This window comes from Lissotriton helveticus, chromosome 2_1, assembly GCF_964261635.1.
Source record: "Lissotriton helveticus chromosome 2_1, aLisHel1.1, whole genome shotgun sequence".
Lineage (NCBI taxonomy): Eukaryota > Metazoa > Chordata > Amphibia > Caudata > Salamandridae > Lissotriton > Lissotriton helveticus.
The window spans coordinates 337,984,459-338,009,165 of record NC_136059.1 but is presented as its reverse complement, the minus strand read 5'-3'; the positions used below and the strand labels follow the sequence as shown (position 1 = coordinate 338,009,165).

The window sequence follows — 24,707 nt, the reverse complement described above, 5'->3', positions numbered from 1 at the left end:
GTAGCGTCACAGGCTGTAGCTTTCCGTCACAGGCTGTAGCTTTCCAAGGTAATAACTCGATTCAAGGGTTCCCTTATGATATGATTTTGTCATTTGAGTAATAGGCGAAGAATATATTTCTAAAGCTAACAGAGATTTCCTTGGATCTCTTTGTGGAAGCAGAAATTCTCCTTGCACCAGTGTCACTCGACTTCATCTTAGTGTGTGTCCTCAGTGAAATATGTCTCTTCTCTGCAAGAACATCTTCGTGCAATCAATCGGCTCTCTTCACTTTTGGAGCTCAGTCCCTCAGACACTGACTTAATTGTGTTCACTACAGCCACGATGTGCTGTGTCACTGAAACGTAAATGTCACCCCTGCAATATTTCTACGAAGCAATTAAGTGTTTAATTGGGCAGGGTCCGGTATCTATTCGTGAGATGATACTAAAAAATCAGGTAAAGGGGCACAACCCACATAAAATCTTATTAAACAGACATGCTTGGGGGTAGTAAGCTAAATGTCAGCAGCAGTACCGTGTGTAATATGTTACTGTTATGTATCCATTATACTTATTTGTAGAGCATGAACATGGTGCAGGACCCCTGCTTCCTTACAAATCAGACCTGCAGACCCCTTGCAATGAGGATCTTAGTAGGAACATAGAATGAGGTCTCAAGGCGACCTTATTTTCAGAAAGGACAGCAGGTTGGGATTGAGTCTGAGCGCCTCAGGTGAACCGTCCCGTGAATGTTGGAACTTGGCAGAAGGTCAGATTTAGCTTTTTGGACTTTGTTTGGGGTATTTCCAGAAGCAGGCATGATCTGCTTCTAATAATGCTTTACTTCTTGTTTGCTCAATACCACATAGTAGATTTTTAGAAAGACCCTTTTAGACTCCCGAGTATTTGCTAAAGAATTATGAGTTGTCTACCGCATAACTTTCCATCACCGATTCCAAAACAGTTGTGGCGGAAAGTAGCGTCACAGGCTGTAGCTTTCCATCACAGGCTGTAGCTTTCCGTCACAGGCTGTAGCCTTCCTAGGTAATAACTCGATTCAAGGGTTCCCATATGATGTGATTTTGTCATTTGAGTAATAGGCGAAGAATATATTTCTAAAGCTAACAGAGATTTCCTTGGATATTTTTGTGGAAGCAGAAATTCGTTGCCTCAAATCCTTGGCTATTGACTTAGTCATTCATCCTTTCAACATATTAGATTGATAAAAAAGTATTCACGATGCAGAGAGGTCTTTCTGTTCAATAAAATGTAGTTATCTATAGCCAAACAATGCGAGCTATCTCATATTATGAAATCTTCTTTTAGGACTGACAAGCAGACAACCAAGTCCTCTCACTTCTCAAACCCATGCGTGAATTTTGTATTCAAAATTAAAGAACATCCAATGATTGTTGTGCTTCGAAAGTGCTCCATAAGGAGTGGGTGGGAACAAGTGACCACACAAGCGGGGCAGGTAAATTATATTTTACAGCAGTTCGACACTATCACAAGGTTAGCATGAATCGCATTTTCTAAAGACAAATGGTCGCTCTAATGGTCTGAAGACATTATTATCCTATAGCTGAGGGTAGTTGCCCCTCAAAAATATTGGAAAGTTAGTGTCCTGGTGGCAGCCCTTCCTGGAGGACCCGGGATTCTCAATGCGAATTAGTCGTGCTTTTGCAGCGCTGCCTGTTCTTGCTGGTTGTTTTAGATCTCGCGCCATCTGGCCCATGCTCTTTAGTCGGCTCTTCTGTAAATTACTCCAATAGTCTCTGTGGCTCCTTAACGTGGGTTGGGTCCATTCTTTCTGGCTGTGGACAGCAAGTGAGGGTGGGAGATCTGATGTCTGTCCGGACACCCGTGTAAATTGTGGTGTGTGGGGGTGGGGGAATCACTACTCTCATATCTGATCTTTAATATTTACATTAAGCCACTCTGACATATTCAGAGGTGTTAAGGTCCTGAATCATTGAGATGCAGATAATGCCACTACCACATTTATCTAGAGGGAAGGGACCCACAGGAGGACTACGCCCAGTTGTTGATGTCCTGACAAGAGGTCCTGCCTTAAATGGGTTTAAAAATAACAAAAGCAATATAGAAATAACACTCGCTTTAAAACCATCACCTTTTTATGAGGTACTAATTCCTGCTACCGCTTAGAGGAAAGTTACTTCCTCGTACATGTAAGTGGGTTAGTTGACGGGGTCCATTATAAACGCCCCCCAGCAGAGTACTCCATTAAGATGCTGTTGGCTTCCTCCCACCACGGATGGCATAATCCATTTGGTATTACACTGCCAGTGGTAGATGGAAAAACATGACCCTGAATGACCCAGCCTTTTGCTGGTATTCTTCTGAGATACATTATAAAAGTGCAAGAATGGGTGAAGGAGTCGCATCCTTCGGCAGCCTGCCTTTCTCAGGTGAGTAAAGGTCGAAATGTCCCATTAATGTGCTTTTGCACCTGGTGCTTAATATGGAAATACATAAGTAAGTAGAGGAGCCAAAGGTTTTTCTTAGTAGCCCACCACTGGTATTGCCGAGTACCAAAGTTGTGAAATAACAAGCCTGCCTAGTATTGATACCACCTCATGCTTCTATTCTCCCCTACTGTTGGACAGGCCGCATGTTCGAGCTGTACCCCCTCCCCGCAATGGGACCAGGACCCTGGCTCTCCCTGCATCCCCAGCCAGAGTCCACCAACGACCACCCGAAGTACCCTGCAATCCCTCCACTACAAGACACCAGCTCCGGACCCAGCTGGCCCGGGTCACCATCTACCCCACGACATCGACCCGGCCGCCATCTTGGGGCACTGCAGCACGAGGCCGCGTGGCCTCAACTCGACCCTCACCCTGGGCCCGGCCGGGCCCGACATCGAGGCACCAACCTCCCCCCAGGAGGCAGAGTGACCACTTGGCGAGTCAATGGGAGAAGGAATCGTCAACGGCTCTCCTCCGCCAGGTGTCGATCACCCCAGGCCGCCTGGGCGCTGGCTCCACCCCCCTGCTGGGTGTCTGGACTCCCTCATCCCGGACCTCCCGGCCCCCAGGCGCGAGGGTCCGGACATCAAAGGGGACCAGACCTATAACTGGGGCAGGACCAGACCAGGAAGGCAGTTGTATCCTGGAGTCGAGAGACCCGAGAAGAACTCATCCGTGACTTGGCCTGCTGGCGCTGCCGCGGCCCTCTGCCTCGTGAAACCATCGTCTTGGCCTGCTGGCGCTGCCGCGGCCCTCTGCCTCGTGAAACCATCGTCTTGGCCTGCTGGCGCTGCCGCGGCCCTCTGCCTCGTGAAACCATCGTCTTGGCCTGCTGGCGCTGCCGCGGCCCTCTGCCTCGTGAAACCATCTTGGCCTGCTGGCGCTGCCGCGGCCCTCTGCCTCGTGAAACCATCGACTTGGCCTGCTGGCGCTGCCGCGGCCCTCTGCTTTATGAGACTATCACCTTGGCCTGCTGGCGCTGCCGCGGCCCGATCCACAGACCCTCCAGCTCGAGGATTGTGAGCTCGCCTTTTACCACCACCTGTACCGATCCGGTACTAAGACTGTCCCGCTACCCCCTTTCCCTACAGAGACTAGAAGTGAGAGGACCCCCGGGTCCAAGTTATCCTGTATCGCTGATATCCTTGCCTTAAGAACCTTATATAAAGCCTTGAACTCGACTTGGTGTGGTGCCTGTTTGTGGGGAGGGAGGGTACTTGTCTGTACGATCGCCGGAGACGGTCCCCCTCGGGGATCTCTCCCTCGGTATCCGGCCGACCCTCAGGGTCCCCGTCTAACATTGGTGGCCAGCGACGGGATCCGAACCTACGCATAATCGTACAGAAAGTCACTCGCCCCACCACACACAACAACCATGTCAATAGAGAGCGGAACAACGGAAAAATTTCAGATGGAAAAATTGGAAGACTACAACCACCGGGAACTGAAGCAATATTGCATAGAACTTGGACTTCCAACCACAGGTCTTAGCACAAAGGAAGACTTCAAACGAGCCCTAGAAGCTTGGGCAGAAACGGGTACGGCCGTACCCCGAACACAAACAACCGAAACGAGCCCCGCACCAACTAAAGAAAGAACGGATCTCTCCCTGGAAGAGATCCGAGAAAGAGAAAAAACCAGACTCCACGAATTAGAACTTGCCCGACTTCGCTTGGATGGGGAACTCAAGCTGGCAGAACAAAAAATAACCCTGGAACACTTACGACTCAGGGAAGAGCGGGAAGACAAGCAAAGACAGAGGGAGCTAGAGGAAAAGAGACTAGAATACGAACATGAGCGCAATCTCAAAGCACTGGAGATTCAGAAACAGAATAAAGACCTCGGGCTCCCCGAACGACCGACCCCGTCTGCCTCGACCGAACCCAAGGTTCACATCCCCAAAGATGTCATCCGGGAATACCACGAGAACGATGATATCCAGCAGTGGTTTAAAGCCTATGAGGTGGCAATGACCTCCCACCGGATTCCCCGAAGCGATTGGGGAGCCGGATTATGGGGGAGGTTTGTCAACGAAGGGCGGGACGCCCTGCTGCAACTCCCGGACCAGCTGATGACCTCCTACGACCACATGAAGGCCGCCCTCCTCACTCGATACGGGCTCACACCTGAGATGTACCGCCAACGGTTCCGCGACTGCAAACGGATTCCGGGTACAACTTGGGTGGAGTACGTGAACTTTTTTAGCCGAGCCTTCGAGGGGTGGATCAAGGGCAACAAAGTAACCACCTACGACCAACTCTTTGACCTTATCGTATGGGAACACCTGTCGAACAACTGCTTCGTGGAGCTCCGGCAACACCTCCTGGACAGCAAGCTAACCGACCCTCGACAACTCGCCGCCGAAGCCGACCGGTGGGAAAGCACCCGAGTTGGCCGGAGCGCACCCAGCGAAGTATCCAGATCGTATCGCCCCCGAGGGGGAGGAGGAAGTCAGGGTCGGGGGAGAGACCCCGGCCCCTCGTCACCCCCCAGAAACCCCTCGACCCCGGTTGGCCGGGGAAGCCCTGCCGTCCGGGCCGGTTTCCGGGCCAACATTACGTGCCACAGGTGCCAGCGACCCGGCCACTACGCCAGTGATCCCAACTGCCCAAAGAATCCGAACACTACTCCCCGCCAAGTTGCAGCGGCGGCCCTAGGGGAAGAAATAATCCCGGAAGACCAAGAGGAGTACGAGACCGATCCCTCTGAATGGGCACCCGCCGCCATGGCACTGGTCTGCTTAGGGGAGAGAGACATGATTCCGCGGGCCCCCCTTCCCGCCAACACACAGAAGTACGGTCAATGGGTCAACATCAATGGCCGCCGGGCGGAAGCCCTCCGCGACACCGGGGCCAGTGTAACGGCGGTCCGACGCCACCTCGTCACTCCAGACCAAATCTTGCCGAACATTCTTTGCCCTGTTCGATCAGCCGACAACTCCGAAAGCCTATGCCACATGGCCTGCGTCCCCTTCGAGTGGGGAGGAGTAACAGGGATGTTAAAAGTAACTGTCCGCGATGATGCCCCCGTGGACTGCCTCCTAGGAAACGACCTTGAAAGCTCTCCCTGGGCAGCTGTCGAACGGAGGGAGCACCTGGGGATGCTTGGCCTCCCCGAATGGGTCTGCGTCACGACCCGGTCCATGACCGCCCGCGCGGTCCCCAGCCCAGAAGAGCCCGAGTGGCCAGAACCTCCTCCCGCGCTCATCCCAGAGGAGGCCGCCCCAGAAGCCATTCCCTTGACCCAAACCGAAGAAGGACCCGACCAGCTTCGGGACGTCCCTGACCTGGCACAATGGCGGCAGGAGGGAGGCCCCACGCAGGAACAATTCCGGGCCGAGCAACAAACCTGTCCTTCTCTCGAAGGACTCCGGCAGCAAGCCCTGGCCCAGAGCACCGGGGATACCTCGGGGGCCCACTGGATCTACTGGGACCAAGACCTGCTCTACAGCGAGCAGAAAATTGCAGAACTAGGGGCCAGTCGGGTGCTGGTGGTGCCCCTTCGCTTCCGAGACTTCCTCCTGAACTTAGCCCACGATGTCCCCCTTGCCGGACACCTGGGGCAGGATAAAACCTATGACCGCCTGGTGACCCATTTTTTCTGGCCCCACATGCGGAAGGATGTCACCAACCACTGCAAGGCCTGCCCCACCTGCCAGGCCAGCGGAAAAAGTGGCCGAAAAATCAAAGCACCATTACAACCCTTTCCTGTCGTCACCACCCCGTTTGAACGAGTGGGAATAGACATTGTGGGGCCCCTCGACCCTCGAACAGCCCAAGGACACCGGTTCATCCTGGTCCTGGTAGACCACGCCACCCGCTATCCCGAGGCCATCCCTCTTCGGACTGTGACGGCCCCCGTGGTGGGCCCGGCCCTGATGGGGATCTTCTCCCGGGTGGGGTTCCCCCGGGAGGTCGTCAGTGACAGGGGCACGAACTTTATCTCCAGATATATGAAGTCCCTCTGGCAGCAATGCGGGGTCACCTACAAATTCACGACCCCCTATCACCCGCAAGGAAACGGACTGGTCGAGAGATTCAACCGCACCCTCAAGGGGATGATTATGGGTCTAGAAGAACCCCTTCGACGCCAGTGGGACGTACTGCTGCCATGCCTCCTGTTTGCCTATCGGGAGGTCCCGCAGAAGTCCCTCGGCTTCAGCCCCTTTGAACTACTGTACGGACACCCCGTCCGGGGCCCCCTCAGCCTAGTCAAGGAAGGTTGGGAGCAGCCTCCCCAGAAAACTCCCCCGGACATCTACCGGTATCTCCTGGCTCTCCGCAACCAGACCCGGCGGTTCCGAGACACCGCCAAAGCCAACCTCGAGGCCAGTCAGGAGGACATGAAGAGGTGGTACGATCAGCACACGTCCTCCATTGAGTTCGAACCTGGACAACAGGTCTGGGTGATGTCCCCGGTTGAGCCCTGTGCCCTCCAAGACAGATGGTCCGGGCCCTTCAAGGTAATCGAACGCAAGGGGCCCGTCACCTATTTAATCGACATGGAGACTGCCCGGAACCCCCTACGGGTCCTCCATGCCAACAGGCTCAAACCCCATTTTGTGCGATCCGAACTCAGCCTCCTAATGGCTACCGATACTGGGACAGAAGAAGACTCCGAACCCCTTCCGGACTTACTGAGGGCCTTCGAGCAGGATGGCTCAGTGGAAGGGGTCCAGCTCTCCGAGGCCCTGTCCCCGGAGCAACGCCAAGACTGCCAAACGCTCCTGAGGCAGTTCGCCTCCCTGTTCTCCCTCACCCCCGGAGTCACCCCCTGGTGCCTCCACGATGTGGACACCGGGGACAGCCCTCCTATTCGACACCGAGCATACCGCGTACCAGACCGGGTACGAGCCTGCATCCAGACCGAGGTGTCCAAGATGCTGGCCCTAGGAGTGATCGAACCCTCAGACAGTCCCTGGGCGAGCCCAGTCGTCCTGGTTCCCAAGGCAGCTGCCCCGGGCGTTGCCCCTGAGCTCCGGTTCTGCGTGGACTATCGAGGGCTGAATGCAGTTACCCGGACCGACGCTCATCCCATCCCCCGGGCAGACGAGCTAATTGACCGGATGGGGGCCGCCCGCTACCTGAGCATCTTCGACTTAACAGCGGGCTACTGGCAGATCGGCCTCACCCCTAGGGCCCAAGAACGATCCGCCTTCTCTACCCCAGACGGGCACTACCACTTTAAAGTCATGCCCTTCGGCATGAAAAACGCCCCGGCAACGTTCCAACGGCTGGTAAACCAGGTACTGGCGGGCCTGGAAGACTTCAGCGCCGCCTACCTGGACGACATTGCTGTGTACAGCCACCAGTGGACCGACCACCTCCGCCACCTGCGGGAGGTTCTACACGCCCTCCAGCAAGCCGGGCTCACCATCAAGGCCAGCAAGTGCCAAGTTGGCCAAGGGTCCGTGACCTACCTGGGACACCAAGTGGGAAGCGGGCTGGTGGCCCCTCTCCAACTCAAGATTGCTGCCATCCAGGCCTGGCAACCCCCTACGAGCCAAACGGAGGTCCGGGCCTTCCTGGGGCTCACCGGATACTACCGGCGGTTCGTGAAGGACTATGGCAGCATCGTGGGGCCCCTCACAGAGCTCACCTCCAAAAAGAGCCCCAAAACCGTCAACTGGACCCCGGGCTGCCAATCAGCCTTCGAGAAGCTAAAGACCGCCATGTGCACGGCCCCCGTGCTCCAGGCTCCCGACTACAGCCGGGAATTCATTGTGCAGACGGACGCCTCCGATCATGGTGTGGGGGCCGTCCTCTCCCAACTCAACGCCGAAGGGGTCGACCATCCGGTGGTCTTCATCAGCAGACGCCTCTTGCCCCGAGAACAGCGCTGGAGCACCATTGAGAGGGAGGCCTTCGCCGTAGTCTGGGCACTCAAGAAGCTCCGGCCATACCTCTTCGGCACCCACTTCCGGGTGCAAACAGACCACCGACCCCTGCAATGGCTGATGCAAATGCGGGGGGAGAACCCGAAGCTGTTGCGCTGGTCCATCTCCCTGCAGGGGATGGACTTCACGGTGGAACATCGTCCAGGCCAGGACCACGCCAACGCCGACGGCCTGTCACGCTTTTTCCGCCTCAGCGAGGAGAGTCCCCAGGAAGATGGCTGACTCTCCCCGCCTTCAGCTGGGGGGGACGCATGTTGGACAGGCCGCATGTTCGAGCTGTACCCCCTCCCCGCAATGGGACCAGGACCATGGCTCTCCCTGCATCCCCAGCCAGAGTCCACCAACGACCACCCGAAGTACCCTGCAATCCCTCCACTACAAGACACCAGCTCCGGACCCAGCTGGCCCGGGTCACCATCTACCCCACGACATCGACCCGGCCGCCATCTTGGGGCACTGCAGCACGAGGCCGCGTGGCCTCAACTCGACCCTCACCCTGGGCCCGGCCGGGCCCGACATCGAGGCACCAACCTCCCCCCAGGAGGCAGAGTGACCACTTGGCGAGTCAATGGGAGAAGGAATCGTCAACGGCTCTCCTCCGCCAGGTGTCGATCACCCCAGGCCGCCTGGGCGCTGGCTCCACCCCCCTGCTGGGTGTCTGGACTCCCTCATCCCGGACCTCCCGGCCCCCAGGCGCGAGGGTCCGGACATCAAAGGGGACCAGACCTATAACTGGGGCAGGACCAGACCAGGAAGGCAGTTGTATCCTGGAGTCGAGAGACCCGAGAAGAACTCATCCGTGACTTGGCCTGCTGGCGCTGCCGCGGCCCTCTGCCTCGTGAAACCATCGTCTTGGCCTGCTGGCGCTGCCGCGGCCCTCTGCCTCGTGAAACCATCGTCTTGGCCTGCTGGCGCTGCCGCAGCCCTCTGCCTCGTGAAACCATCGTCTTGGCCTGCTGGCGCTGCCGCGGCCCTCTGCCTCGTGAAACCATCTTGGCCTGCTGGCGCTGCCGCGGCCCTCTGCCTCGTGAAACCATCGACTTGGCCTGCTGGCGCTGCCGCGGCCCTCTGCTTTATGAGACTATCACCTTGGCCTGCTGGCGCTGCCGCGGCCCGATCCACTGACCCTCCAGCTCGAGGATTGTGAGCTCGCCTTTTACCACCACCTGTACCGATCCGGTACTAAGACTGTCCCGCTACCCCCTTTCCCTACAGAGACTAGAAGTGAGAGGACCCCCGGGTCCAAGTTATCCTGTATCGCTGATATCCTTGCCTTAAGAACCTTATATAAAGCCTTGAACTCGACTTGGTGTGGTGCCTGTTTGTGGGGAGGGAGGGTACTTGTCTGTACGATCGCCGGAGACGGTCCCCCTCGGGGATCTCTCCCTCGGTATCCGGCCGACCCTCAGGGTCCCCGTCTAACACCTACCCTACACTTATTGTATCTTTTTCTCATCGGGCCCCTGCTTTCTCCCTTTCTCTCTATTTTCCTATCTTTCTCAGCCTCCTCCATTCTTCTTTTCTGCCTTTCTCTCTCTTGCTCTGGATTAGTCAGATGATGAAAAATAAGTCCTGATACCCATAAATGTGTCGGCACAAATGAAGCACTGCTAGGACTGCTGAGCAGAAATGATCAGAGAGAAGGTAAACTGCTCCTTTTGGCCTTTCCAGTGCCTAGCTGAGCTGGAAAGGTGGCAATATGCATTCTAAGGGGATCCCCTCGATTCAGCTCATTAGACTTTGTTTTCAGTCCTGGACTTTACAGTGATATATTAATGCATCCTGGGTGTTTTGTCTTATTTTGCTTCCATTGAACTGATTACACTAACAAATCTTAATAAATAACTTGTAGGTGAAACGTTTAGGACACTGTAATAATGAAGTTCAGATAGCTGAAGTGTAGATGTATTTAGTCTTAGTTGCAGGTTGGTAAATCCATGTCAAGCAGCCACACCAGGAGCAGCCTGCCTGCTGCTCGCCCATACTCCAACTGTCACACTTAACCTCAAAGGCACTCAAACATTCCATTCATCATCACCACTCCAACATTCCACGCTGAACATTCACACTGGCTGAGCAGCTAGGGCCAAATCAACAGGGGAGAAGCGTAAATAAGTAAACAAGATTCTACAAACATTCAATTCAACAGCTAATGATCTGGACTGAGGTGGTCACCATAATGCAATCCCTCTCCATCCAGGGAGTAGGGCCAGTCTGGATGGCAGTAACTATTATACAATGAGGATGCCGGGGTAATTATCACCGTACTAGGACAAGCCATTGTTTTAAGCATTCTGTCAATTAATATGAGCTTTCTGATGGCTTCCGAAATTAAACACATACCTAAATTCACAGCTAGGTAAAGGAGAAACGTAGATTTACTAGCATGACTACATGTACGTTTGTTATTTCTTGCAATTTATCAGTTAGGAGCAAAGGCAGTAAGAGAGCATAGTGGGTTAATGCATGCACTCTAAAAGACTGTATGCCCTACCTCACTGGTTTGAATTCTGTCGGGTAACTCAGCATGTTTTGTCTAATGAGACAGAGTTTGCAAAAAAGAAAAGGTGCAAGTGTCTGCCCGGTAAGCACTATAGCAAATGTATTGCTGATGGTTAGTTTTAATGAGACTTCTTCGGCAAAATGATAAACTTCTTCTCTAAAAAGCACTTCCAGTTCTTGGCATTTGCTGCTCAGGAGCCGAGGATAAAGGGACTTTTTATCCCTGTTGTAAACTCTACTAATCAAGAGGACAAACTTAACACCACCAATGCACAAAGAAAAAAGGGAAATCACCTATTAATAATCTGCTAACTATTAATCCTAGTTTCCAGAATAGCATTCTACTCACCACAAACGGCCTCAAAGCCTCGGCGAAGGTAATAAGCGCTATATAAATACAATTACAACTTTGCGGTCGGAGCTCTTGAGTTCTATAGGTCAGTGGGTGCTGATCCAGGCCAGGTATCGCCTTTGCAGGTGGGTACTAGTGTTTCTGCTTTTATAATGGGAACCCAGAAACACAAGTCCAGGAATACAAAAAAAAAATATCTAGACTGGATGAATCACTCTCGCGTGGATCAAGGATCCTTGAGATGTCTGTGTTGTGTGCATTGAGGAGCCAAAACACTGGCCCGTAGTGTGTGATATGTGCTTCCTTTACATTGACTGCATTAAATGCATGGCAACTTTTTTCAGGTAAATAAAAGTCTTGTTGACCACATATTTCTCTCTCCTTATAGGTGATCACCAGGTCTTCTGCTCATGTTAAGACAAGGTTTGGACCAACCTCTGCACAGATGACTATCACAGGTACTTGGAAAATTGAGTGTGGGTATTATTATATGGGGCCACCACTTTTGCAGTCCTAGAGTATCCTACTATATATATATAATTAAAGGAGGGTCGAGGACTAATATATCTTTTTGTCAAACTTGTTTTATTGATTTTCAAGACATTAAGCATCAAACATGGTAATACATCCAATACTTGCCATCGCATATAGCAGTTGGTTATCCATTTTGTTGTACAGAGATTGTGGGATAATGTGAGTAGTCTCCCCTTCACATGCATGTTCAGGTATTACCGTGATGCGCACAATACATTTTGAAACAACTCCCCTAAACTAACCCTCCCCTCCTCCCCTATCCTTCTCCTTTTCCATGAGTCAAGATCCTGTGAAAAGTTATTGTAGTACTGATTCCACTTATGGGAGGAAGAAAAGGAACGTGAGAAAAAAACCCAAAACTAGAATAGGAAAGAAAAGGAGAAAAACAAAGAAAACTAATAAACTTGGCCTGACTGGGGACCTGGGTGACGTGGAGATGCGAACATAGCTCTGGAGTGGGCTCTAGAGGGGATAGCGGCACTATTAAGAATTGGAAAATATGTAATGCTCTAATGCTCTAGGCGAGGACTAATATTTAAAGAGGTCCTGCACCCATACTCTTCCAAAGTCACTGTATAATAAACACGTAGGAAGCAGTACCTCAAGTAAGGGACAGGACTGGTCCTAATAGATGGAACAGCAGGTCTGAACAGCTGGATCGTGGGGGGTCCGAATGATCAGATCAAAGTGCCCTCACACACCTGGTAGGGTGTTATGCTTCATCATTGGGCACTCCTCATCTGGCTGGCGTTGCAATGCCTAAAGGGCCCTTCACTAGGGGGCTCTTTCACAGAGATCTTCTGTTCACAACGCAGTATGATGAATGCAAGTGAGGGGGCGATATAGGGTGGTGAAGAGGTGGTTTAAAGGGGTCTAAGGGAACCAAGGAGACTTTAGTGGTCACCTCACAGGATCCTCAAAAAAATAATACTTGATGACACCCACACTTGGCTAAAAAAACTAAAACACACGAATTGGAATACCAAAAACTTGCATTTATCTTTTCCACTGTCTGTGCCAACTTCGCTACATAGGCATGACTACTAGACTCTGCCTTTCAACCCGCAGACGATAGGATGAATCCAGGACACAGCTCCAGCTTTACTTTACTGCGATCAACGACACAAACGTACATAACCACAGAGCGTTAACCACTCCAAGGACTGGATAACACAGTGAGATACACCGACAGGCGGCTTTTAGAGTCCAAAGCCCTGAAGAAGCCCTCGTTTGAGGGATACGCGTTGGCGGTTCCCACCGAATGCAAACAAAGCATACCTGAAGTAAAGCCACACAAAGACTCTCTGCCAACTACTTGTTATTGTTTGTCAACTTTCTATACGGTACAAAAGGGGGTGGTAATGGACGGAGCATCTGAACCAATCAAACACTCACACCCAGTCAAAAGATCTGGGTTTAATCCATCACCGTTCTTTGGCCCACTCTGCCACCCCAGTTCAGACATGGCTACATGCAAATCAGTCTGACCCTGTGCCTTATGGGAACAGTCCAGCCCGAACTGCCAAGCCATGCCTTCCCTGGACCGGAAACAAGCTTCCGAGGACCGGTTTCTGGCATTGCAGCCGTCTTCAGCCCGGCTTGCCTGAATCCAGTGGCAAACTAAGCAAGGGACTCACGTCTGAGCATACCCTGCCACACTTATGGCAGCCAAAAGCGGTACAAAAGGGGGTGGTAATAGACCGAGCATCTGAACCAATCAAACACTCACACCCAGTCAAAAGATCTGGGTTTAATCCATCACCGTTCTTTAGCCCACTTTGCCACCCCAGTTCAGACATGGCTATATGCAAATCTGTCTGACCCTGTGCCTTATGGGAACAGTCCAGCCCGAACTGCCAAGCCATGCCTTCCCTGGACCGGAAACAAGCTTCCGAGGACCAGTTTCTGGCAATCACCACCCCCTTTTGTACTGCTTTTGGCCGCCATAAGTGTGGCAGGGTATGCTCAGACTTGAGTCCCTTGCTCACTTTGCCACTGGATTCAAGCAAGCCGGGCTTTTATTAGGGCCTGTCCAGTCCCTTACTTGAGTCACTGCCCCCTTTTTGTTTATTATACGTTTCCTTTTATATATCATCGTTTTAGCGTGTGTCAGGAAAGTTGAATTGAAACAAGGCTACAACTCCCAGAATGCACTGACCTCCTCACAGCTCTAGTGATATGAAGTCATCTGGTAACCTAATACTTGATTATAGTGCCCATGTTATTAAAGTCGTTATAGCGAAACATAAATCTGTGGGTTGTATTACTCAAGATTCAGTAGTGTTACTGATATCTGTTGACTAAGCGGCCAATTGGCCAAATCAAACGGACAGCGAGAGTGACAGTGCATGTTTTCTCCCTCTTGACAGTACAGACAGTGGCATCACTTGAACTTCGACTTGACCTTCGACTAAAGACAAGCCATTATATGTTTTTAAACAACCTTTGTAAAAAAAAAACACACACACACAAGGTTGTAGCCCGTTAATAAGCGTTGGTTGCGGACAGGCACAAACAGCCAGCTTGCAGCTTCTGAAGCCTGTATAAGCTAAAGCTATATTTAGATGTAAAAGGTCAGTAGTCAGTTTGATTATTTCAGAGGGCTTGCTAAACAGCAGTGCCTGTGGCTGCTTGGCGTTTCCCTTAGGAAGAGAGGCATCCTTAAGATGCTAGCTGTGGTCACCAGAGCTAGGGTGCCTGACCATGTAGTTCCAGGTTATCGCAGACATGGTTGTCACTTCTGGACTTTAATGTGACTACCTAAGGGAAACTGATGTGATGACATGCTGTGAGGTGTCCACCCTGCTGTAGTGTGTAATGTGGGCCCATATGGCTCTCATCATCTAGCGGACCTCCGTTGGGCCTCAGCGGTGTAGCAAGGATGCACCGGGTCCTAGACCAAGCAGGGCGGGCCTTTGCTAAAATAGTACCATGGGCGAAATCAAATTTAGCGCCCTGCCTGCTCCACCTGCTCTCTGCTCCCCTCAGTGAACATTCCCCCCTCACCCCAATCTCTTTCTGTAGACAGGAGCCCTCACCAGTTACTCTCAAAACCTATGGGTGCCCCTTCCTACATTTTTATTCATTAGGTCAGATCAGTTTCTAGAAGTCCTTTTAAAAATGCCTTAAATTAAACATAAACATCTGTGTTTGGTCCAATGTAAAGAGTGCATCCACTTGGGTAAGCCTGTGTAAATACCACCATTGCCACTGGAATTATGTTGCAGGGTTTGACCAGTGTATGCGTCAGGCTTGACTAAATTATTATGCAAAAAAGGCAGCGTAATGTGGTACATTTTGTGACAGCATTATTTCACTACTACTGCATTTTCATACATTAACATTGCCTGTGCAAATGTTTACCCTCATTAGTACTAGTTCAACACCCAAATACAGCAATAACTAGTCAACCTTAGCAAAGGGACTTCCATTGCGCGGTAACACGTGTCACCACATTTTTTTTTATAACTTTTGATCCGTTTGAACTAAAAACTATTTTTTTGTTTTAAAAAACCTGCAGATTATGCAGCAGATGATGGATTATGCGGAAAAAGCAATGTCCCCAGAATTACATAATTCCAGTGGTCTGGTTAAAATTTAAGAATATATGTAAGATAGCTCACTAGGTTAACCACCATAGCTTCAATCCACAGCATGGTAACTCATTCCTTCATCTTTCTGGGGGCGATAACGGGCATCTCTCCCTCACTGTCTCTCTCTGTCAGAAAAAAATAACAATTTAAAAAGCAGACTCCTAGCTGCAATTTACTTAACAGGGCCTTGTAAAAAAAGAATGACATGTTCTGCTTCAGGAGGAGGGAGGGCGGATACAAAATCTGCAGCGCGGAAGAAACACAAAAATAGGGGCGGGGCATGTAAGTGATGACTCTGGCTTAGAAGTGTAAGGCTTTACACAGGAATCCTAATGTTCAGTGGACGTTGTGTACAGCGCACTCTTTTGTTTTTAAAGGATAAATTAAACCAGTGGCAGGGAACATGAGTGAGGCAGCGCACTATGGGTCACAATTTATTTGCATTATTTTGTTCGGGTGTGCGAATGCAGTGATCTCTCACTAGTCCATTGCTTGTCACCAACAATGCCCTGTGTGCCCTTGCAAATAAATTGAACAATAGAGTGGAGGCCAGTCTATGGCAAGAGAGCAAGGCTGGGTTCTCCGGTATTCCAACAGGTTCCGGAAGAAGTGAAGCTTTGCACACAGAGGCTCTTCAGCACCTCTAAAGGGCTATATACACAAAAGGTCCTGGTTTGCACGTCTGGTCACCAACAGGCTGGTGGGCGGGGACTCTCAATGGCAGGTGATCTGCGACTGACCGCATCTGTCACCTCCTCCTGGCTGGTGTTAGTGGGGGGGGGGGGGGGGGGTAGGAGGTGATTTGGAGAGTTCATTGGTCAGGTCCTCTCCTCACTATTCCCGCACCTGAATCCCTTTTTCGGATGCTATAATAGACCTGAGAATCACTGGGAGAGCTGTAAGGGAACAGTGGTGGAAGGGACGGAAACCATAGGAGGAAAATGAGATTATTATGGAGCGCCTCAAGAAACGGAGAGGTACAGGCAACCTCGAAATAAACTTAATGACTAAAAGCATATTTCTAAGTAAATTCAGTGCACCCTACCTGAAATCACAAGGGCGTGTGCACAACTCACCCCCGCCTAAATCCGAACCTCAATGCTAGCAAGGAAAATGGCTTCCTAAACCTTCTTGTTGAATAGTAAAAACTTCAATAAATTAGAGTTCAGAGTGCCCCTCACAGCAACGCACCCCGGTGCCACTGCACCTGCTGCACCATTGAAATTCACGTTCTGTGTCCTTTCACAGTCTTTAAATTACTCGACTCAGTGGAAATAGGTAAGCAGGCACACCTGGGATGGGGCGGGTGGCAGGGGGGCTCGGGACCCCTAAGGACATTTCAGGGTGACGAGTGAGCATTGGCGATTCTGAGTCACACGACTGTACCCCATGTGTACGCACGTCTTCCACCTGGGAGCGTTGTGGGTGAACCATGACTTAATTCCTTGAGCAAAACAGAGCTTTTAGTTCTGGGCTGCATTACAGAAACACCAGCATCATGAGTTAATCATTAGCAGGCTGTTTCTGACACTGGCAACCACTGCATGCCTCGGAGCCCCGGTTAGGACACCCTGTGCTCGCAGTAAAACCAGCAGAGTGATGCAGAAACAAACACAAACAGGATGCACCCGGTTAAAGGGAGAACGCCGGCTCTTCCATTTATTTATCCAGGTGAGTTTTATGCAGCGATGTTACCACCAGGAGGCGACACCACGTCGGTAGCCACGAAGAAATATATAATGCGTGTTGTCCAGGGTAGGTCCAGGAGGGCCGGATACAACTGCAAGTTTTCTGGCTATTTATGTAAGAAAAAATGTGCATCCAGTGGATCTAAATGGAAATTATTTACATCATCAATGGTTTGAGTTAGCCTAAAGAGCGGAGGTTGATACAGCCCTAATCAACAGTGATGTGGGGAGCTATTCAGGAGCCTGGGGGTGGGATGGTATGTGGGGCTGTGGCACGAACCTGAATAGCTGACTTTGATCCAGCCCTACTGGACCGATGATGGACACCCCTACCATCATTGACGCTGAGCCATTCAGCTGCCTGGTGATGGGATGGTCTGTGTTGTGGATGTATTTTTATTTTTTTTGAGTCGACAGACCTGGTGGAAATGGAAAGCGAGAATTTTAGATGTTTTCAGAATTTGAGGAGGTTGTTCTGTTTCTAAGGGAAGAGAGTTTCAGAAATGGTATATATAGGTTACTCTGACTGGGTGGCTTCTGGAATGGGTGCTAGGAGCATCAAGACCCTGGTTCTAGTGGAGTGGTCGGTGGTGAAGGTCAGTTCCCTCAACTCCCAGTGCAGACAATCTGGCAGCGAGAGAGGGCACCGCTCGGCAACACTATGCACAAGGCCGTTTTTTTTTAGATTCAGATTTATTGAAGTCTCTCTAATTGGGAGGTGATTTTTAGTGGCAAGCAGCGAGCACAAAATAGCTAAACACTGCATATTTGTAACCTACTTATGACGCTTCTGCAAACCATGTGCTGTTGAGCTGTTGCTGTTTTCAAGAGACGAGTGGATGGAAAAGGGAATATAATGACATTGATGAAAGACGTGGGAAAGTAGCAACTATGCTGACGCCGCACCTGATGTCAGATCAACAATGTTTCTTCTGTTTATAATGACACTGCTCTTATATGGATGAATGACACATTCTGCTGCAGTCACCTGGGAGCATGCACCGAGTGCTTGCGAGTACTAGACAAAAGTTCACAGGAACAACAGCCCACATTCCATAAGGGCAGCTGCACCAATTTTACTGTACAGTACAGAAAGTTTCAGATTTGGGGGCATGCATTTTCGATATTATGGGATACTTCCCATAGACAAGGAAGATATTTCCTTGCTGTGCTTGATTAATTTAAGACTCACGTGGATGCACGTCATACTATTATTAGTTTTTTATGGCCTGATTGCCATATACAGATTTTGTCAGAGGCATGAACCTGTAAGATTGGGAGAACCGAGCTCTAATGCTGAGGGTTGGTTCTGAAGCTGAAGGTTGGAGCTTGTAGGATCTCTGTGGAGAGAACTTTCGTACCCTTCCCAAGTAGGTTCTCAGATACTTTACATGACAAATAATCTCAGTGGAAGAGGAGGGTGGGAAGAAAAAGGGATAAGTGAAGAAAGTTATTTAATGCATGTTAAAAACATGAGACTAAGCTTAAAAAGTTACCCCCTTTATCTGAATTGCATGTAAGCCCCATGGGCGTTTAGCTAAATATTGGCCAATAATGTTATCGTTTGTTCCAATACTTCTGAACGATTTTTTGGGTTGCAGAACTATATATCGTCAAGCACAATGAGCTGGAATACATCACAAAGCTCCCTATTGAACTCGCTGTGATTGAGCTTCCAAGAATATTCTCGGATTTCCTCTATAGGATAGAATACTACATACCTCACTTCATGCCCCAGGGGCTTTGTGTGCTGGTTTGTTTCGCCTACCACTTGTACTATAGTGAAGATATTTACTCTTCCTCCCTTATTAAGAAAGGCAAAGGGTTATGCTGAAAGAATTATTTGGTCAGTCCTTCAGTCTCACCCTAGGGTTTGCTCTCTTACTCTTTCCTCCTTTTGAAACGTTCTACTGTTGTGACCGATGTTGTCCTTTTCCGGTCCTTCCTGTGCTAATGTCATTTATATTTCTTGTAACTACCTTTCTGTGAAGCGCTCTGATACCCCCTGTGGTCTTGTCCGCACTACATAAAACTCTTTAAATAAATAAATATATTTACAATATATCTTTTTTAAAGTTCAGCATCCAGCACTGATTTATGATAGTTATAAGTAAGTGGATTATTATTTGGAGTGGACAAGTGTCCACCTGAAATTATAACGTCACTATCTGCTAGATGTCACACAAATTAAATAAACCTGCACTCAAACCCAGATAATATGACACAAAGCAGTCAGACTTAAATCAAAGGCAATGTGTTAAGTCTCTGAGCAGTGCATAAATGGTGAAGAAGGTCGCACCCAATAAAGCACCATAACAACAAAGATGTAATATTGGAAACAGGAGATATCATTTTTTCAAGAATTAAAGAGAAAAAGCACCAAGGCAATTAAAGCGCCCAATGGAAGTCAATGTTAACAAGAGACTGGGACTAAAGGGCAATTTCAGGCCGAATGATATGTAGCCCAGGCAAGGATACCCCAAATGCAGCGTTCCTGGTTGAACTTTAAAAAAGTTCAAAAAGGGACCTTTTCACTTTTATAAAGAAAAATATTGACATTTCTTCTAACTCCCAATGCGGTATGTCATGTTTTGAGAAAAAAAAAACTTTCCACTCAGCTGAAACTGTAGCTGCTACCATTGAACCGAAGGCCAGATACCTGAAGCAGGTTGATTCTGCTGGCGCTCTGGAACTTTTGAGATTTCTTACTGAAAAATGGGACTCAGTCATTTTTCCAGAGGTGCTGAGATCTCTACTCAGGACGAAGCTGAAGTCCAGTCTACCTCCTTAGAACTGCCGTTGGATAAGTCTACCAGCGGGTCCTAATAAAGTTCTGGAGGAAGAGCTTTCCAAAGTTTATAGGCTTTCTTCTGTTGCCCAAACAACTACAGCAATACACTTCTAAGGCCCACAGGGCCTCACGGGAAGGCATTTAGAGACTTTCAGGGTGTGAGGCAGATGTCAACATTAATGTCCAGTCCTAAAATAACATGTTCAGCTTTTTTATGTTCATGGAGCCACTGAGGGGGTCAGCCTTATGATCTTTGAGCTCTTTCTGTCCTTTGATTTAGACTGGAACGGGGTCCACTCAGGTCCTTCTCACAGATCACAGCTGCTAAGTACAGCAGGCTCAGTCTGCCTGGTATCCTTCGAAGTCCAGCAGTATTCTGAGGAAGGCTGTGCGAGGGTGCAGCTGTGTAAGCTTTACCAGCCTGTTGGTAAGGGACACTCTAAGACACTCCTAATCCAGCTCTGACCAGTGGAGTAATTGTTCCCTGGCCTGCCTAGGTTTTCACTGGTTATTGTTTGTCTTGCTTCAAACAGGCCCAAAATGAAGTGTGGTAAGGCAAATCCAAGATGGCCAAAGTCTTCAGCCACACTAAACTTGGGCTTTGAGAGCTGGGGTTCATAGTGGAGTTTACTATGGCAATAAGGGCCCGATGTAGGTAGGCAAATACCGGTCAGAAACGGCCGAAAATACCGATTTTCGGCCGTTTCCGACCGGTATGTGGATATTGAGATGTAGGGGCATGTAAAATTACAGAATCGGTAATTTTACAGATTCTGTAATTTTACCGATCCGGTAAAATACCGAATTGGTAAAATTAAAGATTCTGTAATTTTAGATGTAGGTAGCACTGTTTTCAGTGCTACAAGGGTTTAAGAATTCGTTATTTACCACCAACTAGAAGTTGGTGGTAAATAATGAAAACCCTTCAAAAAGCATTTTTTTTGCTTTACAAAATGTGCCATGTTGCAGACATACATGCCCTAAGGGCATGTATGTCAGCAACATGTGCACCCATGCACAATTGAGGGGTGCAACAGGGTGTCAAAGTGACACCCTGCCACCCTTCAATGTTTCCCCCAATTACCGAATCGGTATTTACCGATTCAGTAATTGACATTGATTCCTATGGGCCTCAAGGCCCATAGGAATCAATGGCAATTACAGAATTGGTAAATACCGATTCATTAATTACCGAATCATACCGATTCGGTAATTAATTCGGTAAATATACCTACATCCCGATTGCCAGTTCTTAAATACCGATTCGGTATGATTCGGTATTTAAGAATCGGTAATCTGGGATTACCTACATCGGGCCCTAAGTACTGTTCTCCAATATCTAATCCTACATTTTGGGTTTAACCACAATATAAAATGAGAAGACTTGTAGAAAAGCAAAGCTCTATCTATCAATAACTAGACAGGGAATGCACAGGGCTTGTGGTCTCGGACAGTTTGATCGTTTCAAATGTGCAAATGTTTTACTGCTGCCTTTGCACCACTGTTATGTAGGAAATAACAGTGTTGTGCCAACAGGAGTAGGATCCCAACCCTGAATATTCTGCTGAGCTCAGATGGATCATCATTGCCCATTCACATCAACCTGTCAATCAAAGTGGCCTATTGTGTGGCTCCTGGAAGGAATTTCACACCGCATTACAGGCAGTTCTAGCCAGCAGCTGCAGACTAAGGCTAATTAGCCTACAGTGGCTCAAGCAAGTAGATCTGACTTTTCTGAAAGTTATATTTCCCAACCAGATAGAAAACAATTGACTACCAAAGAGCTGTAGTTCTTTAAAAACAGTTAGGAAAAGTTCTTGAACTGTTCCTGTGACTGTCTCCTAGAGGATAATGCAGAAATAGTGATTTAATGTGTTTTACCAGTATTTCCAATGAGAAGAGCTGAAGCCAATAGAGGAAAATAGCTTTTGGGGATTTCTTTCACTACAGGTATATGTGAACATAAATTAGACATATACCACTTATAGGCACTATGCACCCTACCTATGGCTAATAAGGTGATTTTAGGTTTCTAGAACTGATAAGGTAATTTTAGGTTTGACTTATTAACTCTTAGGAGCAGGTTTTTAGGCATGTAAAAGAGTTTATTAGTACAGCTCTGTCTTCAAAAATTTGAGGTAGCAGGGGACCAGGCTTTAGAGGAAGCCTGTGTCATGTTTTCAGTCACTAAATGTATGGCACACTATAGTACTTCAGTCCAAACGTGATATTTAATTTTACATGCCATCGGTGTAGTTTTTGCATCATATACCTTGGCCTTACAGTAAAGTTAAATGTACCAAATTTCGATTTTAAGCCAATTTCATCTTTGTTTTTGGGGTCAAAGCACATACACTGGGCATTGTATAGCTCTGTAGCCGTATTAGAGTTCAGAAGGAATTGGTGAGTCACAAATAAAATTACAAACTAGGAGTAACCACTCAAATAGGGGTCACTTTGCAACAGCAGTCAGTCAAAATAAGGCCAATCTGTTGGAGTCACATTGACTCAAGTCTCAAAGAATAACACCGCAGTTTAAAAATTTAATAATAGTTCTCCAACATGTATACTCTAACTCCTTGTCTGAATAGTTGCTTATAATATGAATCCTGAAGCTGTAGAACTCAACCTTGCAGTCTTCATTGTCACTTTCACAGACACACAACTGTGAAAATATAGCCTTTGCAAGCACTTTCCGCTGGTAACATTTTCAAATTCTTTAATATATATATAAACCTCCATCAGTGATATAGTGTGCCTTATATCCTACAAAATTGGGTTGCCCTCAAGAGTCTTCGTAATGATTAGGTTTTATGTAGACAAGTAGCTCCAGAAAAATCTAGAGACTCGTCAAGATCAAAAATTCTGGTCATGGTGGACTACCTTAGTCTTATCCCACCCCTTATTTTGCAGGATGACGAGCAAGCTATTTACCGCCACAATTTCCCAAAACAAGTGTTGTCTGTCCTTAAATTCAAAGTGTGCTCTAGCCTGTTGTCTCTCAATAATTAAAGCCACTATTTAAATCCCCCGCTATATTCTTTATTAGATTTGAAGCCTGGTGTGGTTTATATAGAATTTTGCTCACCTGTGTCCATATCCGTAGAGTCATGGGTTGTCAGAGACAGCGGGAGTGTAGTAGCAGGATGTAGTATCCTGCCCAAAATTATTCTTTTTAAACACAGCATAACTTAATTGCAAAAAAGAGGCCCCAGGGAGACGACTTATGTTGAAACGTCCTAGCTACCTTGAAAACATAAATCTGGAAAATGGATCTAGCTTTCATACAAGGCTTGTCTTCTGTCTGTGACCACCCTTGAACGGAGTCACTCTCAAATTATTCTGAAATCTAAATTGGCAGCTTTTGTTTCTCTCCTGGATTGGTGAAAGTTTATAGATAGTTTGGATGTTATCTTCTGTGGCCATATGTTTATTGTCCTCCTTCTGTTCAGTTTTTGGCACACCTATGCAGATTTAAAATAGCTGTGAGAAAAATTCCGAAGTTTCTTAATTGGACTGTTGTGAGGAATCAGACGGGTAATCCATTCTCTCAAGACGTGAAAATGGCAACTTCCTTTTAATTGGCCTTATAAATGTGTACTTAGCCATGACAATACTCAAGAGTGAGGTGGCTTGTTTTGTCACTGGGAGCAAGTAAATTGACATCACGCCATTCTATTAGCTCTTCAATGCATTTCCACTGATACTAGATCCATTTTCAAAACTGCATGCATTACTCATAAAGACATTTACACCATCAGCCATCTGACCATAGCCAAAAAGCTGAAAATCTCTTAAAATCAATGGTCTCTATGCAATACTGATTCAATCCTTCCGGAGTTCCTACCTTTCAAGCAATATACCATGGGACAATCTTTCTCTCGTTGTACTGCTAGAATTTTGAGCTTCTCTATTCCTCACTACACAACTGCTTCACGTTTTATATTCAAGAAGGATCTTAAACTTCTCCTTTTTGAATGGTATTTCCAACCTGCGCCTTACTGTTTGTCAATGTGATCACTGTCTTTCGCTCTCAAGATCAGTTCTAATTATGAACTTCTACTAATTTTAGTCTTTATTATATTGCCTCCTTCCTTTCTCAACTTCCTCTTTAAATTATGCCACCCGTCTTCTGTATATTATGTCAATTTATTGTAATCTGTGCTGTTATTCCATATTATTCATCAGGAACAGTCTATTTGCAGTGTTCTTTACTGTATGACTTGTCCCTGGTCTCTTATGATGAAACATCACCTAGTCTTCTATTACGTAGAGGGAGACAGCAGGGCATAAGATGTAGTCAGTTAAAGAGAGCCTGAATTAAAGGTGAGCAGTTGTATTTATAAAAAATAATAATTATATGGTTTTACATTTCAAGAATAGTAGTGAAGAACATCAACTCAAGGGCTCAGTGTTCATCAATCTTACTCATATTATATACAGGATATAGCTCAGAAGTCAAACCATGGATTACTCAGATAACATTTAGACTGACAACAAAACAACCATTGAGGTGGTGGTGCATATACAGGTTTATTACAGAATTCCTGCTGCAAGCTAATCAGAAGATATTGACAGACACCAGGGCCGAGACAGTTCTCATGAAATACCCAGAGCGGATTCCTGATTTGTCTGAGACGTGTGGGATGGAGGGGGCAGGAGAGGAGGCAAAGTCAGGGGCTACCTCTGCCGGGCTTCTACGTGATATATAAGGGAAAACTACCCCCTGCGTTACGTTAAAAGGATATTGCAAGTCACAGAGGAGTGCAATAACCATGTATGGGAACGAGGCCAAAGGTACACTTATTTTTATACAGTATGGCACTCCAAGGAGACTTGCAATATCATTATAATGTATGCCAGGGGATACTTTATCTGATA

At 48.1% G+C, this 24,707-nt stretch overlaps 1 protein-coding gene across 2 annotated transcripts in view; it reads left to right on the top strand.

Moving 5' to 3' along the window:
- LOC144817963 (prolactin receptor-like) overlaps positions 1 to 24,707 on the top strand; it is a 552,158-nt gene that overhangs the window by 374,728 nt on the left and 152,723 nt on the right. For both annotated transcript variants that reach the window (XM_078674935.1, XM_078674936.1), the window contains one exon: positions 11,609 to 11,678. The gene's annotated coding sequence lies outside the window, so the exon portion shown is untranslated. The remainder of the gene's footprint in view (positions 1 to 11,608; positions 11,679 to 24,707) is intronic.